Raw genomic sequence first — 21005 nt, 5'->3', positions numbered from 1 at the left:
AAGTGCGCATTAGATTCACGTAAACAGAGCTTAGCTTATTACTCAAGAAAGAAACACGGCAACTCTACAGTGAAATTACAAATGTGTTCATACGACTACGTGGAATATGATAACCACAATCATCAAAAATAGAACAAAAGGATCCCCATACCACTTCTAATCCCTGTAGTAATATTAAATCAGTGGGTCACTAAGATGAGCCATGATCTATATTCATGACCGAGTTAATGAAAGACCTATATTGATCCTAAATTTAAACTTGGTCGCAAAGGAAGCACACGAAAGTACAATTAGGGTCCACGTAATGAGAAGCGCCCCTTCAAGACATGCTCTCGCTCTGCAAACAAAAACTGTGACTTCCCTAGCAGACGAAAGCACTGCACAGATAGTCTGTGCACCTCGCCAGTGACGTATAACTAGTGTAAAGTAAATATAGTTAAAAATGTGCAACTGGGACTGAACAGTAAATGAGAATGATTTTAAATACCTATGCAGTCCCTAAATCTCTTGAGACGGATGTGTCGGCTTTAGTAAAGTAAATGATGCGAAAGACTTTTCCTAACAGATGTCGTTCATCTTGCTTGAGATATTCTTGTTTTTAACCAATATGAGCAAGGTACGGCACTGTTCTGAAATATGACTATGTTTAGAATGGGTGTTGCATATTAGCTGCAAAACCGAAAACCAAAGACTCGTACATTTGTTGCTTAGCCTCAGGCCACGTGGGCGCACCACAAATCACAAAAGGTCAAGAACAACTACATTAAAAAACTTCAACCTCGCAGTTTTTGAAAGGATAAGCACAAATTATAGATCTTACACAAGGAGATGCTGGCCAAAGTTCAGCCCGAAAAGCCGGCATCCGATCCTAGAAGTCCGAAGAAAACAACTAACCTACCAAGACGCAATATATAAAATTCACTGATTGAAAATGTCTCGTGGCAGCTGAGTACTGCAGTGCTTAGGCACAGTACGCGGCGATGCACGTGTATTTCTCCTCTCTACTGTCCGGCCCCGGTAGCTGAGTGGTCAGCGTGACGGAATGTCAATCCTAAGGTCCCGGGTTCGATTCCCGGCCCTGCACCAGGCGAGCGGTCTACCCGACGGGAGGCCGTAGCCACACGACATTTCATTTCATTTTTCTCCTCTCTACTAAATGGCCTTGACCGTCTTCAGGAGACTATTTTTTTATACTAACGCGTCATTGCGTTATTTTACAGATTCCGCTGTATAAAGTTGATGCTTCAAGGTATCGGATTGAACACAACAAAATGCACAAAGTGAATCAGGTTTTCACGTGATACTTGCCAGTACAAAGCATTATGCAGCCCTGCACTGTAGACGCACCCGAACTGCGAAAGAGAATTGAACTGAGGGAAGATCAAACAAACTGTGGCCCATTTTGTTCTGTGCGAATGGTGTCGTCTAAGCTCCTGATAGCGACTCCGACACACATTAATTTGTGACGACGGACGTGCGATCTCATGCGTCAGTACCAAATTTACACACGGCGATTTTGGGTTATTCGTATCACATACAGTTTAGTCAACAAACAAATGATAAGTAAAAAACACAGTCCACATGTCCACAAAAAGAAATGATAATACGGCATTATTGGGATTGTTCGGCCGCCTTGTGCTAGTCTTCCTATTTCACGCCACGTCTTCGACTTACGAAGATGAATGAAATGATTAGTACAACAGCGAGTCCCTGAGCAAAGAAAATCTCCGACCCAGCCGGGGCTCGAACCTGGGACCCTACAGCGACTCTAATCACTAGGTCACGAGCTGCAGAGTGTCCTAACAAAGAAGATAACACAAAACGAAACAGAGGAAAAAAGATGAAAGGGTAAAATACAGTTGTATCTAATAGGAAGTAAATTATCTCTAAAGTATGATAACTGCAATACTTATAGAAAAGATAATTGACGCTTGATCATTAAAACTGCGGGAATTCAGCCATACATTGCAGATTTTACTGAAAATCTTTATCTGGCCTAGATCGCCAAATAGAGAGCACTGGTTACCATAGTCCGATTAAAAGTACTTGATGGTTGATACTTCACACGTTGGAGCTGGTTTCCTCCAATCACAGGGCTCAGCGTCACGCCCGAATCATTCGCCGTTGCCAAACTGCCTTCTTGTCAGGATTTCGTTCTCGATGTGTTTAGGCCCCAAAAATATGGGCCTGACCCTTTTATTTCGTATTTTCTCGCACACGATAACCACACCAAAACAACGCACACACACAAACAACGGTACTAATGAAATGCACACGTTTCACACACGACACTAACCAAACACTACTGGATACTTCCGCACAAGACGCTGTTCAGCGTCACATATTCAGTTACCATGCTCGCAGGGATCGGTTCACTATAGATAAGCTTCGCACGACATTGTGCGAAGCCGAATTTTTGAAGGCTGCCAATTCATCGTTGTGACTGGGTCACCACAGACATAAATACCAGTGAACCGAGTGTTGTGGCGTAGGGCAATTGCTAGCGTATGATCCTGAATGCAGAAAGATGTACGTTGGAATCTCGTCAGTTAGAACGAATTTTTTTATTTCTAAATCTAATCAGCAGATTTTTATTCAAATACACTCCTGGAAATGGAAAAAAGAACACATTGACACCGGTGTGTCAGACCCACCATACTTGCTCCGGACACTGCGAGAGGGCTGTATAAGCAATGATCACACGCACGGCACAGCGGACACACCAACAACCGCGGTGTTGGCCGTCGAATGGCGCTAGCTGCGCAGCATTTGTGCACCGCCGCCGTCAGTGTCAGCCAGTTTGCCGTGGCATTCGGAGCTCCATCGCAGTCTTTAACACTGGTAGCATGCCGCGACAGCGTGGACGTGAACCGTATGTGCAGTTGACGGACTTTGAGCGAGGGCGTATAGTGGGCATGCGGGAGACCGGGTGGACGTACCGCCGAATTGCTCAACACGTGGGGCGTGAGGTCTCCACAGTACATCGATGTTGTCGCCAGTGGTCGGCGGAAGGTGCACGTGCCCGTCGACCTGGGACCGGACCGCAGCGACGCACGGATGCACGCCAAGACCGTAGGATCCTACGCAGTGCCGTAGGGGACCGCACCGCCACTACCCAGCAAATTAGGGACACTGTTGCTCCTGGGGTATCGGCGAGGACCATTCGCAACCGTCTCCATGAAGCTGGGCTACGGTGCCGCACACCGTTAGGCCGTCTTCCGCTCACGCCCCAACATCGTGCAGCCCGCCTCCAGTGGTGTCGCGACAGGCGTGAATGGAGGGACGAATGGAGACGTGTCGTCTTCAGCGATGAGAGTCGCTTCTGCCTTGGTGCCAATGATGGTCGTATGCGTGTTTGGCGCCGTGCAGGTGAGCGCCACAATCAGGACTGCATACGACCGAGGCACACAGGGCCAACACCCGGCATCATGGTGTGGGGAGCGATCTCCTACACTGGCCGTACACCACTGGTGATCGTCGAGGGGACACTGAATAGTGCACGGTACATCCAAACCGTCATCGAACCCATCGTTCTACCATTCCTAGACCGGCAAGGGAACTTGCTGTTCCAACAGGACAATGCACGTCCGCATGTATCCCGTGCCACGCAACGTGCTCTAGAAGGTGTAAGTCAACTACCCTGGCCAGCAAGATCTCCGGATCTGTCCCCCATTGAGCATGTTTGGGACTGGATGAAGCGTCGTCTCACGCGGTCTGCACGTCCAGCACGAACGCTGGTCCAACTGAGGCGCCAGGTGGAAATGGCATGGCAAGTCGTTCCACAGGACTACATCCAGCATCTCTACGATCGTCTCCATGGGAGAATAGCAGCCTGCATTGCTGCGAAAGGTGGATATACACTGTACTAGTGCCGACATTGTGCATGCTCTGTTGCCTGTGTCTATGTGCCTGTGGTTCTGTCAGTGTGATCATGTGATGTATCTGACCCCAGGAATGTGTCAATAAAGTTTCCCCTTCCTGGGACAATGAATTCACGGTATTCTTATTTCAATTTCCAGGAGTGTAATTGGTTTAAAGATAATTTTCTTATTTGTAATTCTTTGCCACGTAATTTTGATCATCGTATTGACTATATACTGATATAAGATGAACATCAGCAAATGCAAAACGAGGATAATGGAATGTAGTCGAATTAAATCACGTGATGATGAGGGAATTAGATTAGGGAATGAGACACTGAAAGTAGTAGATGAGTTTTGCTATTTGGGGAGCAAAATAACTGATGGTGGTCGAAGTAGAGAGAATATAAAATGTAGACTGGCTACGGCAAGGAAAGCATTTCTGAAGAAGAGATATTTGTTAACACTGAGTATAGATTTAATTGTCAGGAAGTCTTTTTCGAAAGTATCTGTATGGAGTGTAGCCATGTATGGAAGTGAAACATGGACAATAAACAGTTTCGACAAGAAGGGAATAGAAGCTTCTGAAATGTAGTGCTACAGAAGAATGCTGAAGATTAGATGGGTAGATCGCGTAACTAATGAGGAGGTACTGAATAGAAGTGGCGAGAAGAGGAACTTGTGGTACAACCTGACTAAAAGAGGGGATCGGTTAGTAGGACATGTTCTGAGGCATCAAGGGATCAATTTAGTATTGGAGGGAAGCGTGGAGGGTAAAAATCGTAGAGGGAGCCCAAGAGACGAATACACCAAGCAGATTCAGAAGGATGTAGGTTGCAGCAGCTACTCGGAGATGAAGAACCTTGCACAGGATAGAGTAGAATGGAGAGCTGCATCAAACCCGTCTCTGGCCTGAAGACCACAACATCCGCATTGACTTTTTTATTTCCTAGAATGAATTTTTCACTCTACAGTGGAGTGTGCACTGATATGAAGCTTCCTGGCAGATCAAAACTGTGTGCCGGACCGAGACTCGAACTCGGGACCTTTGCCTTTCGCGGGCAAGTGCTCTACCGACTGAGCTACCCAAGTACGACTCACGCCCCGTCCTCACAGCTTCAATTCCGCCAGTACCTCGTCTCCTACGCTCCAAACTGATCTGCCTGGAAGTTTCGTATCAGCGCACACTCCGCTGTAGAGTGAAAATTTCATTCTAGAAACAACCCCCAAGCTGTGGCTAAGCCATGTCTCCGCAATATCCTTTCTTTCAGGAGTGCTAGTTCTGCAAGGTTCGCAGGAGAGCTTCTGTAAAGTTTGGAAGGTAGGAGACGAGGTACTGGCGGAATTGAAGCTGTGAGGACGGAGCGTGAGTCGTGCTTGGGTAGCTCAGTCGGTAGAGCACTTACCCGCGAAAGGCAAAGGTCCCGAGTTCGAGTCTCGGTCCGGCACAAAGTTTTGATCTGCCAGGAAGTTTTTATTTCCTGTTATTTTTCTATCATTCCTTTTTCGTTTGGAATCTGCATGTGTCGACTACAATCTGCAGCTTAGTGCCAACGAGTACTTCTCATCGTTGCTCGTGTAGCCAGTGAGAGGATAGTCTCAGATAGCTAATGATAGCGAGAAGTTACAGTTTGCTTTTAGCGCTGAAACTGAATTTTTTCCGTGTTGACTTTGCTCTCAGAAGTTAGTTTTAATCCCCGTGAAAAAAAAGCAATCGTGATTTTAGTTCTGCCGCAGACTGTTGACAGCCGTTTCCTCGGATACGTTGCACATCACGGAGTTTAGTTTAGCTTAGGAAATCGGTTTAAATTCAGGGTTCAGAAAAATGGCTCTAAGCACTATGGGACTTAACATCTGAGGTCATTAGTCCCCTAGACTTAAAACTACTTAAACCTAAGGGCATCACACACATCCAAGCCCGAGGCATGATTCGAACCTGCGAACGTAGCAGCAGCGCGGTTCCGGGTTAAATTCAGGGCTACAAAATGCATCGTCGTCCACTTCCAGCAATGCGTCGGGTTACACATCATTTGTGAAGTGACCCGCCTTATATGTTTGTCATCTATTAACTAGTTTTACCAGAAACTTATGAAGAAAGCGATCGTGATTTTAGTTCTGCCATATTTCCAGGCACTGTCCCGTATTTAAACCTTGTTCGATTATTATTGCGAAATCTTTCGTGCTACACTTGGAAAGTACTTATTGACTACCCACGTACCTTATGAAGACACAATTAGGTCGGCTATCAATCTATGATAGTGCCGGGCGGGGCCAATATTAACTGATCCCCACCCTCCCGTGCGACGCCGCGCATCTCTGTTTGCCTCTGTCCGTTTGTTTTACATTCTTCTATTTGTTTATTATCCGTCTCACTTTCTTTCTACAATGTTGTGTTTAACATTTTCGTTCGTTTGCTAATTCGTTTAAATGCTGTGTGTTAACAATACTGGAAATATTGTTCGTTCATTGTTTTGCACTTGTAAATAATTTCTAAAACTGTAGACAAAATGACTGATTTAAATGATAGTGCCACACATAATTCGTCTAGAAGTGGCGGAATATCTCCAAAGAAAGTCAAAAGGCTTACTAATCATAATCCGAACTGGGAAAATAATGATTCCTGGTTAAGACAAGAGAAAGGAAACTCGTACAAAACGTACTGCCGCTTGTGTAATAAAGATTTATCGTGTGCTCATGGAGGCGTTCCTGATGTAAAACAACATTCATCTACTAAATCTCACATGACTGTTGTTAGCAATAGAGCTTCAAGGACCTTATCCAAATAGTATTTCTCGAAAGCTGAACCATCTGCCCCGGAGACGTACAAGATAACTGCTAAATAAATTGCTTCTGTTTATCACACGGTAAAGCATTCTCTTAGCTACAGTAGTATGGATTGTTCACACAAATTATTACCATGTATCTGCAGTTATTCACAGTTCGCTCTAAGTTTTAGCTGCGGAAGCTATTAAATGCGAAGTGTTGAGCAAAGAACCTGTTTTGAATATTTCAAAGACTATCCAAGAGAAAATCTATAATTTTCTACAGCGACTGATGCAAGTAATAAAGAAACAGAAAAAAATGTTTCCAATTTGCTTCCGGTTGTTTGTTTATGATGCTGGAGCTGTAAACCGGCCACTAACATTTGTAGAGTGTAAGGATAAATGTGCATATGAAGTTTCGAAGTTGTTAATAAACACATTGGAGAAGATTGGATTGTCTTCAAATAAACTTTCAGCATTCGCCGCTGACAACACTAATGGAAACTTCGTCAGAAACCATTCCATTTATATACTCCTTTTAACTGAAAATGACAAAATTGTCAAAGCTAATTGCCACGTCCATATTCCCCACAATGCTGCAAAATACAGCAGTGATAAACTGGAAGTGGACGTAGAAAGTTTGATAGTGAAAATACGCAGTCACTTCAGTAGATCTGCGAAAAGAAGAACGGGCTTGCAACTCCAATTTGAAGCGGATGAGATGCAATGAGAAGAAGTGATAAAACATGTTGCCACGAGACTTGTATCTCTTTATCCTACTATCGAAAGAGTATTAAAAATATGGCGTGTCCAAAAATCTCATTTTCTGGATGTCCGCAATGAACGTCCTCGTCTATTGGAAAAGATCATCACATGTGAAGAAGAAGAGAAAAAAATCTGGCGTATTTGTCGTTTCTGCATATCGTAATGTATTCGGTAGACACAACAATAATGAAAGTTGAATCAGATTCTCTGTCAGCCGTTGAGATGCATACTGAAATGCACGGGATTCCCGAAAAGATTGGGCAAAGAACAAAAGACAACTATTTGGAGGTACGACAAGAGAAATAATAGGTGAATTGAACACTAACGCAAACGAATCTATTCGGAACGATTTTCTACAGTTCTACACCAATTTTATAAGATATTGGTTACCACGATATGATTTCCCAGAAAGAAAAATCCTTTCCAAGAAGCTGTTTTTAAACTTAAAATCATCAATAAATTACGACCTCTTCAGGAAACTGCGCAACTTTTTAAGGATCGATTTACTGAACACGGACTCATTATACGAAGAATTTCAAATAATTAAAAGAAGCCTGGACATGGCACACTCTTTCGATGACAAAAATAATGATGCGAATGGAAGAAAATCATAGAATGGTTTTCCAAGAATGAAATCCCAAACATTTTCCACATGTTATCGATCATCTTTAGTATCCTAGCTCCAACTGCTTCGTAGAAGGGGTTTTTCACAGACGGCATTAAAATGGACTGATGTACGAAATAAATATATCCCGAATTTGATAAAAAGTGAATTAATGAGCATTTTCTACTGTGATTATAACTGCATTGATTTTTTAAATATGTAAAATCAAACAAAAATATGTTAAAACATACACTTTCTGCATTAAAATAAAATAAAAATTAGTAAATCACAAAAAATGATTTTGTTTTTCATTTGTTCTGGGTAAAAAAATGAAGTCAGGTTTTTTTGGCCAACTGAACATTTTTTCCTTACAGGGCTTCGACCATAGATACTAGTAGACTGGCCTTGCTGTGCAGAATGGCGGGATTTCAAATCAGCGGCCTGCCATCCTATGTTTGTATCGTATTTTACCCACATTTCTCAATTGACTTCCAAACGCTTCCAACAAAAATTAGTTTTTTATTTGTGAAAATTTTGCCAGAACTACATTTGACCTGGATTTGTTCACAGTACCATTTATAAAATCTAACAAATACATCGGACGCCACTCTGGTGGGCAGCGGGACGAAATTACTATAAACTATCAATTAAAGTAAAATGTCGTTAAAATTCTTTTAAACAGTAAGAGTGGGCTCGTGTCAAGACTTTAAACATTGGATTCGCCACGTTTTGAGCTCTAGTCACTTATAAAAGAAAATGGGATATGGGAATTGTGTCAAGTATAGCTGTCAAAATTGTTGACTTTAGGAGCAGGTCCATTTTAGAGTATCAATTTTACGTGCACTTCAAAGGTTCAGTTCCCACTATTTTTACAAAAGTTTAAACTATCAGTTTTTAAAAAAAATGATATTTTAGATGAAAGGTGAGACTTTGAAGTTTCAGAAAATAATTTTGGAGGCTAGGTTTAAAAATGACAGACACTGTAAATACAAATTATATATATATACATTGTAAATAATAACTAACCTATCAAAACACTTCTCCGCAAAGTGCTTCGAGCAAAGGCGCGTATGTGCAAATGGCATAAAATTTTTTAGTTTCAGGGCCTGTATCCAAAGTTGCCTTCGGTTTTCATCCTTAGGGAGCCTATAAGTAGGAACGAGAAACGATTATACTTACTTCTGTAACCGAATTATCACAGATACTTTCCAAAATGTAATATAAGTCTGACTGTACAGGCATCACGTTCAATACTTTAATTTACGTGATACTCTATTTCAATTGTAAAAAACATATAAAAGTCACTTCAGCAGATTTCAATAAACGCATCTGCACTATCATAGAAACACACGTGAAATGTAATGCCATTTCCCCCGACAAAACGCTGAGTTCAGCCATAAGCGCAACACGAAACAACCATGTTTTGCCAACATTCACGTGACTTCAGCCCAGAGATGTTGGAGCCACGAAAATGACGTCAGAGCCTGTCTAATATTTATGGTCGAAGTTACAGGGCAAAAAAAAAAACCTTGCAACAATACCTATAACCGTTCGGCAGCTGGTAGCCGATGTGGCAACACTGTAAAGGCAAGTGACAGACATGAACTATCAAGTAATTTTAATCGGACTATAGTTTCAGTCAGTTAAAAGGTTATCTTCAGAACAGAATACAAACGTGCGGTGTCTAAACCAAGGAAATAAGTAAGGCTCTTTGTCGTCACAATATCAACATCCTTAAGGATATGTCATTCACGGTCACAATATACGTAAATGACGCACTGCACAAACATCGTTGTCGTATTTGGAATTGGATACAGTCATTATGTCCGACCACAATGGTTACTAGTTCTGTCGCTTAAAAGGTCATCTTCAGATCAGAATACAAACTTGCAGTGACTAAATCGAGGAAATAGGACACTTTGTTGTTATACTGGCATCATGCTTGGCCACAATGTCAACCAAATGGTTCAAATTGCTCTGTGGACTATGGGACTTAACATCTGAGGTCATCAGTCCCCTAAACTTAGAACTACTTAAACCTAACTAACCTAAGGACATTACACACATCCAGGCCCGAGGCAGGATTCGAACCTGCGACCGTAGCAGTCACGCGGTTCTGCACTGAAGATCCTAGAACCGCTCGACCACACCGGCCGGCATAATGTCAACCAAAATTCGCCGGAACAAAGTAGCAAACATACTCTGAGCAACAGTGAATTTTACAGGTCGATATCTCCAACTATGTCAGATAATTAGAATTTAGCTGCAATGAAACTTCGCCTTCTGTTAATATTTAGACTGTAAACTGTTTAACCATTTTCTTCCCGAACTGTTTAGAGCAGAAATATTAGCAAAGACGAAGTTTGGTTACGGCTGAAATTCCGCAATGCTGTGGATGACGTAATACGCCATGAAAACAATAAGATTCAGATAACGATGTTATTTTCCTGAAAGAAGATTAACACAGTGCAAGGCAATCCATCATAAAGTATCATACAAGCTGCTTTTCTTTCTCTATGCACAGTTCAGACTACAATGTACGACTCCAATTATTAAAGGGCTGAAAAGGAAACAAGGCCTGTCGTCATTGAGTGCCCGGTTTCATACCTTCTGTCCTGAAATACATACAAAGAAACAAAAGAGGTAATTCACGTTCGCTTTTTTCACGCATTCATAGACGCCTATCATTTTCTTTCGCCACAAGAGAAGAAATTTGGCTAATGATGTGACGCAGAATATGTACACAATTTTATTGTACAAAGAGCAGATTTTTTTTTTGTATCTCATGACTTTCTTTTTGTTAAACTGAAATATGAAATATGCTACCTATTGTAAAAATATGTATGATAATTACGGAAAACAACAGCAAAGAAAATTAACAATAAGATGGTGAATATATGTAATGGAAACAAGACCGCATATGACAGTGGACGATCGGAGTTGTGTGTCAGCTCGCATTGCATACTACGGGGATACGGGCCACTGATGTAAAATTACTTAATTAGTTTAGTTTGACACAAAACAGACTGTGGGAGCAACAGGAGTAATTCGCTATGAAGAGAAGTGTAACAAGACGTTTGTAAAACTGATCGACAGTAAATGCATGAGTCGCGTGTCTGTGGTCTCAGCAGTATGGGCTGCAGTCCGCAACAAAATAAGAAAGGTAAGTAGTTCTGAACGACACAGTCAATGTCATTAGATATTTTTAATTTTCAATACTAAAAATGTTTCTTTAATTTCAATAAATTACGTACTCGCGTCGAGTTGGCATGTGGTTTTTCTGGAAACTATTATACGTGTCCTCTTATTAAAAAATAGTCTCTCTCCAGAAGTACGACATGGGTACTAACGTTTCCTCTTAACAGTATTTTGATGCCTCTAATACGGCAAATATATTTTTTATTAATTTTGTAACAAAGTCTTAAAATTTCTGGTGTCCATCTTGAAAACAGAGTAACGGCGCGATCTGCCAGTACGTTAAGTCAGAGACTTTCTACATATTGCCACAGCACAGGCCAAATTAGATGGGAAAACGTCATCTGTGTATTTATAAAAATTACGTACTGTAATCGTCGACCAGAATTAAAAAGATTTTCAGATTCAAAATCAGTCAAATAGTGTGTAGTAAGCGAATATTTGAAAAATTTCGTTGTTTTCCACGGTTGGTGCCTGAAAATCAATTTTCCTGTTTTGTCTGCACAAAGAATGTGAGCTTATCAAAATTTTCGTAATATTTTTAACGAAGAGAGAGAACTACTTCCATGAGATGCCAGTGAGATCTTAAGGAGGGAGGGGATATTATACAAAAAGTTATTTTAAAAAGTTTCATCACACTAATTAATGGATTCGAAACTGTTTTACTATACTCACCTAAATTACACACATTGCGGAGTGATCGCTGATGGGAAATTATAGCAGTCGAACATTATGAAGGCCTTGGAAATAGCTAGAAAAATTCCGAATTCATAGTCACGGGCACAGAATTAGCGAATGTTTTTTACTAGGCACTAAAAAAGAGGGCTGCTTACAAATTAGCAAATGTTGCTGGTAGTCAGTTCCATTTTTCTAATTCAGCAAATATACCTTTTATGGGTCTCTTTCAATGTAATGAAGATAAAGTGAACTCCTCTTCAATCGAATAAAGCAAATGACTAACCTCATGATCAGAAGAAGAATCATTCCACATGAAATTACTCCAACGTTGACCAACATTTTAAAAAGCAAACTGCAATTTGACCATCCAGTAGCGAGTCAAAAGCGGTACTGTGCTTACAGGGCGTGAATATCGATCGTGAAAGGCTAAAACTGGCAGCCAAACCCAAATTTACGAGGTTTTACGTGACCAAACACAAGCGTTATTGGGAAATCGTTTTACAGAAAATCGGATTTGGGAGCCCAGTGTAAACGTAGTGTTTGTGTGCCTATCAGACTCGTGGAATTCTCAAGGTTTATGCGAAAAGCTTTCATAAAACAGTTTAAGGGCATACTCTGGAACTATGATCTACAGGCGATAAGATGACAGTTTAGCAGGCACATTATTACTAACTACACAAGCGACCGCCTAAGTTCAATTGTATTTTATGCCAACAGTGCACGACCTTTAAACAGCATTAACGTCTCTCTCAAGTCTGTAAAATCCACTTCTGTCAGCAAGAGAGCGGATCATATTGTTATGGAGCAAATGAAAACAAAATTGTCAGGCTAAATGTGGCGAATGATAAAAAGTCCAGTACCACAGTAATATTTTACGCTTGTGGTATTCTAATAAACATATGTAGATTTCTTTGAGCGAATATTGGTTGTGTTTTAAATCACTTAAGTAATGCTAAGTAAATTACTACCTCTTTTAGCACTAAGATAAATGCCTTCCCAGTTTTATACTAATATAAAAGAAGAAATTAAAAAAAAACACACTGTCCAATGATATTTACTGTACCATAATTAAACCAGTGGATTGTGTAAGAGCATTTCGTAGTTTTACAACATAGGCGTTCTGGACGGCAGTCTAGTAGTACATCGTGTAGCCACATTTCTGACTGTTGCCATAACGGTCTCCCGTTCCGTTAGTTGATCTAAAATTGCTAGCTATATCTTACGTGGAACTTGGGTTTGCTGTTGTGATTCATTCCGTCTTTGATAGGCTATACAGAAAGACATTTACGCATTTCTGCAGCTTCTGTCATTGCATAGCGTTATAGTCTGTGTTGTCGGTAGGCCTGTTCATACAGCTGTATTAATACACATATAATAGTGACTAGTCGGTACACGTTCCCTGTCTTTGAATTTACGCCGTGTTTTGGAGACTGGCGTCTTAATTATGAAAGTTACATTTGCGTTCAAAGACAGGTCCCTGTTAAGGCAGTAAGCGAAAGGAACAATGCTGGAACCCTGTGTTGTCTACAGCACGAAATACTCCGTGGAGGCAGTTTGTTGTTTCCTACCTCCAACTTGTTTTGGAATGATAGGCGTCTCTCTGCAACGTGTGGATGACTATGATAGGTGATTATGTATTTATGAAGGCGAAAGTGTATAATCTTCTTCTCTCAAATAGCAAAAGGGGTCCGTCGTATGTTCAGTTAACTTTTGATGGAAGTATGACCAACAGTCTCCCGTGATCTCATTCCGTAATATATGATGATTTATCATGTCGCAGTGAACAATCCGTCACAACAAAATTCTTGTGCCAAGAGTAAATTGTAGGTCTGCTTGGGGGTTCTTCAGAGTATTCGGTGCGATATTTACGCCGAACAGTTGTTACAGAGTTCGTGTCATGAAACCAAACACACAGCGAGCTCGCTCCGCTCCAGTGAAAGTCGTCGTTTTAGTTGTGAACCTTGTTGACCAGGGTTACCAACCACAGTACTTTTTTCCTCGTACATAAACAGCTAAAAATCTCGTACTTAGCTTTCAAACCTCGTACATTTAGCAAGCATTTAAAATGTTATAAAACCAAAAACAAGACAAATTAAATGAGTGTGAATTTAGCAGGCATTTGTTGATTTAAAAATTCCGAATTAAACAAATAACATGTTACTGTGGCCATATTTTCTAGACCCAAATTCTGGACACATTACTCATATTTCGACTGTTTTTGCCGGGGGGAGGGGGAAAGGGGGGGGGGGGGTAGACGCGGTAAGATGAGACGTACTGGAACGCGTGAATGCTTAATATCGATTAACAACTATGATATAATTTTATTTCACTCTCGGAAGTAACAAGGATTCTCAAAAGCGTATTATACATTGAGTTTAAATGAGAATGCACATTAATAAATAATTTCACCACGAGATATAACAATCAGGTGATAGTTTAGTAGTTTATAAAATCACACAGCTACATGATATATTATTATTGTTTAGACGATCTTTAAGGCACTTTAGTTAACTGTGTTGTTAGCTGAGTAGAATATATTCCCCTCTCATTGTCGGGCAAAACCTCTTCGTTGTTTTGGCAAATGTTTGGTGACGCTGAAGCGTCTTTCGTTCCTGGTCTGCCATTAGGCTACGACACCGCCACAGTTCACTCAACTGTGCCATCTAACCTACATTTGCAAACAACTATGAAATTTTTTGTGGTATTTTCTAGTCTTAGTTTATATCTCCAAATATAATATCAGGAACATCCTCAGTAACACTGAGATAGTTCTTATTTATGTTGCCGTATAATTTTTCCCTAGTCATACGGCTATACATGTCTTTTGTCGGTTCAAAATCGACGCTATCTCCAGTACGTGTTAGTCCTTTACGCTCTCGGCAGCAAGAAGTGTCCCGTTCACACTTCTACAGTTAGACGGTTCCTTATGTCTGTTTTTATCAAATTAACTTTACAGAAAACTCGCTCGCAGTCTGGAGTTGTATGAGGTAGGGACAGTTAGAGCCAAAAGAACCGGCTCAGAAAAATCTTCAGTTCTCAGTAAAAGATCCCAAAACTTACCTCGCTCACTAATTTCATTCAATCCTTCAAGATAGCGAGCTTGTGTGTTTAGCAGCCGTCTCCATCGAGCGTCTATTATTTCTTTTTTGCTTGATCATCTGGTGCAATTATAAGCGGAACCACTTCAATAAGAAGCATTAGTGTTGGAAAACGGCTCCTGAAATTGTAAGAGAGCGCTGATTCTGGTTTGTAACTTTGACAAGACAGGGTCCTCCAAACTGTATCTTTTTTTTTATTTCTGTAGTAACAACTTTGTAGAAATTTTTGCAACATGAGAAGAATTGTCCTATATCTGCAGGATGTCTGACCACATCTGCATGTTTTAAGAGCTCGTACACTTTTACACCAAGATACAGTTCAGTGTTATGGAGTTGATGTCGCTGTCTTTCAGGGTCTATTTCACCTAGGTTGTAAATAACGCAATAGGATTTCCTGGTAGAGTTCACGTATTTTCTCATGTAGATTGTAGTAACAACTTTCTCGCTTTGAACTTTATTTAATAAATTCAATCTGGAAGGGAGCGACCATTCAAGGAAACAAAAATAAAGTTTGTAGAATGGGTTGCTGAGTTTTTCAGAAATAAATGCTGCCCGATTTTGCACATCGCCTTTGACTTTACGTGCACGATTTGTCGTGAAATCGATAAAAAATTGACGTATGGCTTCCCACTGCTCTAATATTGTTTCAGCCAATGCTGACTACGAAAGCCATCCTGTCTGAGTTGGCTCAAGAATTTTGTGGGGCTTCACTCCAACAAATGACTGGAAGTTACGAAAATCAAACTGGCGTTTATCACTGTACTTAAAAAAGTTATAAATATCACGAGCTACTTGCTCTACACTTTCAGGTAACTGTTTACATGCTTCGCTGGCACACAAATGGGCTGGGTGACAAAACATTTCACTATTGTGATCCCTTTCAAATCACGTTGTAATCTAGTTTTTACGGAGTCGTTTTCACCCATCCGAGCCAAGGCCTATAACATTTGTCAGTGGGACATTATAGCTGGTGGATGAATCATAAGAGATCTGTATAAAATCACGGCACTGGCTGTGGGAATATCATCACCATAGGTTATTTCCTTAAAATTATCGAGCAACTCCCAAAATGTGCTACATATTTTTTGAGCTTCTTGATCAAAATAGTGTACCACAACTCAAGCAGTTTCGATCGTCCGTTTGTCTCGCCCGTCATGACCGAAAATTTATTTTTTTTCGTTTTTGGGACAATTCTGCTATGACCTTCTCCAAGAACGTCTGCTGTTATTTTAGTTCGTTTGGGCTCTATTTCCTTAATTAATTTAGAGTCCGTCACAACTTCTTTTAATAAAGGTATCAAATGGTCAGCAACCGAAAGTACAATGTTATGTTCTGCAAAAAAAAGCAGCAAGTTTAATTTCTGCACTTGCTTTTTCTTTATTTTGTGGAGTTACACTCTTTTGGAATCCAAGCGATGTTCATGTTTGCGTTTTCACTCTAGAACCAAGTTTGTTATTTATATGTTTTTTGGTAATAGCGTTAGTTTTCAAATTAGATATTTCAGCTGCGAGGTGCCGGGGCTAGCAGTGTATTTAACACTAAATTCTTCTAGAATCTACATATGTAAATGATGCTCTAAGCCCCCCTATTCTAACTCCGACTTTTGCTGTTGCACATGGATTAAAAAGATACGCGAACTGACTGTAATCAACCCTGCAAGTGGAGTAGAAAAGAGTTTGGCACCTGCAATAATTTAATTTGATAAATAAGTTAAATAAAGGAAGGTTTCATTAACGTAGTGAGAAATGATAGGGTTGCTCTACCGATTAACAGAATGAAAGTTCTGTCCAAAATAACAATATGATTTATTAAGACTAAACACAAAATAATAAACAAAAACACATGAAACATTTACAATACATCAAATTGGCTCAAATTGGATACTCAAATAAACGCTGTGAAGGTGAAGTTGCCCCTAAACTAGTTTGTGACATTTATGACGAAATGGTATGTGGAGCCAATTCCTTGCAACTCAAATCTTAAGAGAGACACACAGCTAACCCAACATTAATTGCTGCTACATTAGTGAGAACTCAGACAATGAACACCCAAGATAGAGCAAAGTTAGAAAAGACGAACAGGTGCGCTCTGCTGAGCTCTGATTATCGCCTAGCAAAAATGCCTGCTTTGCCGGTGCTGCGGACGTACATTACCAAGCTGTCTTCTTAGCTGCAAGGACACGATCTGGCGTACTGGAAGTGATGGCTGGTTGCTTCGACGTCCCGTCGTGGTGATGATAATGTCGCGAGTATAGCCCGAAACAAATTGTCCTGGTCTGGTTGTTCCAGACTAAAGACTTCCTATCAATACAAACGCGCCTCTGAGGGAGACGAAGAAGGCTCGCCACACAATCACTGACGGTACAGTGACTGATTTTCACAAGCGAAGTCACACAGTAACTCCGATACAGTCAACTTTAGCCAAAACTGCCCAAGACAGACGACATAGGCCGCTTGTACGCAGAACGCTCAATTGCCAACTGTACTCGGAAAGTTACGTTGAAGTCGAAACTTCAGCAACTTCGTTAAACAGTTACAATCAAATAAAAGTATATTAGACAGCCAACGGAAGGCAGGCTGTCCAGAGCAGCGAGAGCTCAGTGTTGTAACCTACTCCGAGTGAAAGGCGAGAGCCGACTACCCACAAGAGCACCCGTACAAACCGAACACAGAACATTCCCGCCCCCACGACAGTGGCCGTGGTTAACCGTTCCAATCAGCAACTCGAAAACCGGCGGAAAATTCCACTCTATTGCCGGAGCACTACCATGCCACCAATGGAGATTCTTGGCGCCAATTTCTGTGCCGATTTTGCTACGTCACGTAGCTATGCCCTGAGCAAGCCAATCACAGTTATGATTTTGCAGAAAGTGCGGGAATTTGCCCGCCAAGACTGCCTGGGTACACAAGTCATTCCCACGCCTCGCTGGTAGCCCGCCAGAAAGTGTTTTCGCTAAGTTTCTGCGAAGTAATGGAACCTCTAGCCCAGCCGCTACTTGAGGGCGTGTCTCAGCCGCTATTCTACAATGTCGGCGTCTGGAAAGCATTCACTCGACTCCCTCACACCCGTCGGCTTACCCTTTCAAGATCAGCAGAGCCCGCCTGTCACCGGACCACCCGGGTGACGAGAGACGCTGCGTGGGAAGTCTGCGTGTGAAGGAATAGCAACTTTCCACCGCATGCAATTAGAGAGGAGAATCGTAAGATAGAAATATGAGAGGGGGCTCATGCCACCTCTCACAGCTACCATCGGTGTTCCCGGGCAAAGTGCACACTTAGCTTCAGTTGAATCATTGGTGTCTGGCAAAAGCCAGTCTTTTAAAACCGGATGCTTTAACCGCTGATGTCTAAAATTTTGTGAGCGATGATGTGTTATCTTCCCTCTTTCTTGTCCAGCCGCCTTTTTTGGGTATTTTTCTTGGTGGAGTAAGGGTACACGAACGGTCACTGTCTTCCTCACAATCACAATTGTAGGTAAATAGGTAGCACAAACAACTACACAAGAGACACAATACTACATGTATGGGATGGAGAGAAGTAGGTACCACATACGGCGAGGCGGACTATTGTTAATGCCGGAAACACATCTGCGCTGAACTGTTGATGATGCACTGTGAGCTCAGAGCACCATAACGATCGCCTGATTTCGTAAAAAGAGCATTGCATGTGTTCATGTTCAAATGTGTGCCTACTTCAATATGAAATACCTACTGAAATAATTCCGCACCACGCATTGTTAGACTGCATATGTTGGCAACGCTACGATTTCAGTTCGGTAATTGTCAGTAAGCGTCAGAGGAAAGGGCCATTTATTCTTGGCTGAGTAGTACTTTCGCTTTTGTGATAGAGGCGTGTTTGCATGTTTATTTAGGAATAGCTTAGACTAGACTTTCAGTATATGGTTAAAATGTTACCCCAATTTTGGTGTGACTGAAGGCCACTGAATCGAAAATTAATATTAATGAGAAAAACTTATTTTATTTCCATTGGACTTTCTCGTGCTCATTGTCACGTACTCTACTGTCCAAAATTCGAAACTTAGTTAAGATGAGTTTCAGAGATAGGCTTTATCAACTAATTATTTTTGTATGAATTGCAAATAAATAATGATTGATTAATGTCATCATTACAATAAAACATTTAATTTCTTTAGTAATAGGAAAGTCACAGGCACGTTGCGTTTATATCAAAATTTTAGAAATTTTAAATTGTAACTAAAAAGTACAAAAATCTACCAACAGAAGCGCTAATTTTAGAGAACATTGCGCCATATTTTAGGAAATGAACGAGTCTAATGTATTACAATGGAGAATAGATCTATTCTCCTTGATTATTACATTTAACAGTTTTTGAATTGCTGAGTAACAATCTGTTATTAAAATGTTATTTCCATGCAAATTAGAAGTCTAACTTATAATACGCATGGGCATGGTCCACTATTCCTTGCAAAGCTTTTCTAGTTTCGTGGGAAGAGGGGGAAGTGCAGCAAGTAGGAACGAAAGCAAAAGCCAACACGTAACAGCGGAATAGCTTCCTCGCAGTATTGCCAACGACACGCAGCCTCGCTTATTGTGGTGTAAAAATAAAGAGCGTATTTGTGAAAGTTTGCATTAAGTTACGGTACTTCTATATGAAATATAGAAAAAAGTAAATCATGATATGCCACAGTTATTCAATGAGTGAGACGTGAATTACATTGAAAACCATGTAATTTAATACTCAGAGGGGATATAATCATTAACAAGTCAGTCACAGTCACTGCATTCTTCTGGACTCCCATTTCAGTGTCATCATCATCATCATCATCATCATCATCATCATCATCATCATTAACACTATCCCATCCACTGCACAGTGAACTTCTGTTCATTGTATTGCCTCACATTGCAAATCGCATTCGTTGGCAGCAGTGCGTAAAACCACGGAACGTTCTGGACTTCCGACGGGAAAACTGAGTGAGCTAAGGGAACTAGGAAACATTTTGAAAGGTACATTAAAATGAAAAAAGTCCGCGAACATACCCAATGAGTCTACTTTTTATGTAGCACACCCAATGCAGGCAAAGTGTGAACACCTATTTATGCTATAAATTGTTGCCCACAAAAAAAATCATGTTATAAAATTTCCTATGTCGTAATCTCGGGCATAATTGTACGAGCCTGACCGTGTCCTCGTACCACAGACCACAAATCTCGTATTTGTAGGGGGAACCTCGTACGTTTGGCAACCCTGATGCTGGCGCTCCTGGTAGCGGAATGGGGTACTCATGCACTGAATCAAACTTGAGGTTGTTTTGCTATAAAAAGACACATCCACGAATTCTGCAGCTTATCTCAATAAATTTCTATATCACTTCAAAGTAGTAACGTCCTTTTTGATTCATCCTGTATTTTAATACCGCGAGGCGCCGAATCAATGTTGAGGATTGTTGTCTTCGATTCATATCTTCCGTGATTCCTCATACACAAAGAGGTGTCTCAACAGTATGAATAAGGTGCAGATGATTTCTGAACCATACCAGGCTGGAACTCAGTCATGCTACAGACGACACAAACATTTTTTTCCATAAAAGCTGTTTGCGTCTGGCATTGTTGTAATATACTGACACAGTGTCGGCCTTTTGTTTCATGGGTTCCGCCCATCCTTTGCTTCTCTCTTTTCTGGCAAATCCTCTATATTTTGTAGAAAGGACTTTGCAGGACTTCAAGATATTTTTCTTCGCCGTCATATATTGCCTCTTCGTCCACGCTACCTGCAATTCTTGTTGAAAATGGTTTCCATGTGTCTCAACGTACGCGTCGTACCATGTTTGTCTCACACGTTTACGTCGGCCAGCCTGCGACCGAACAGTGTTAAAGGCAACATGAATGCGCTGCTCCAGCGTCTCCACATCGGAATGGGTTCTGGATACACGATGCTTTTGAGGTGGCCCTATAATCAGAAATCGCACAGGTTGAGATCTAGTGAACGAGCAGGTCATGCAATTGGACCCTCTCGTCCAATCCATCGACCAGGGAAGTCGCGACTGAGATGCGTCCAGACGT

This window comes from Schistocerca nitens, chromosome 5 (genome assembly GCF_023898315.1).
Source record: "Schistocerca nitens isolate TAMUIC-IGC-003100 chromosome 5, iqSchNite1.1, whole genome shotgun sequence".
NCBI lineage: Eukaryota > Metazoa > Arthropoda > Insecta > Orthoptera > Acrididae > Schistocerca > Schistocerca nitens.
Note: the sequence above shows the minus strand (reverse complement) of the source record.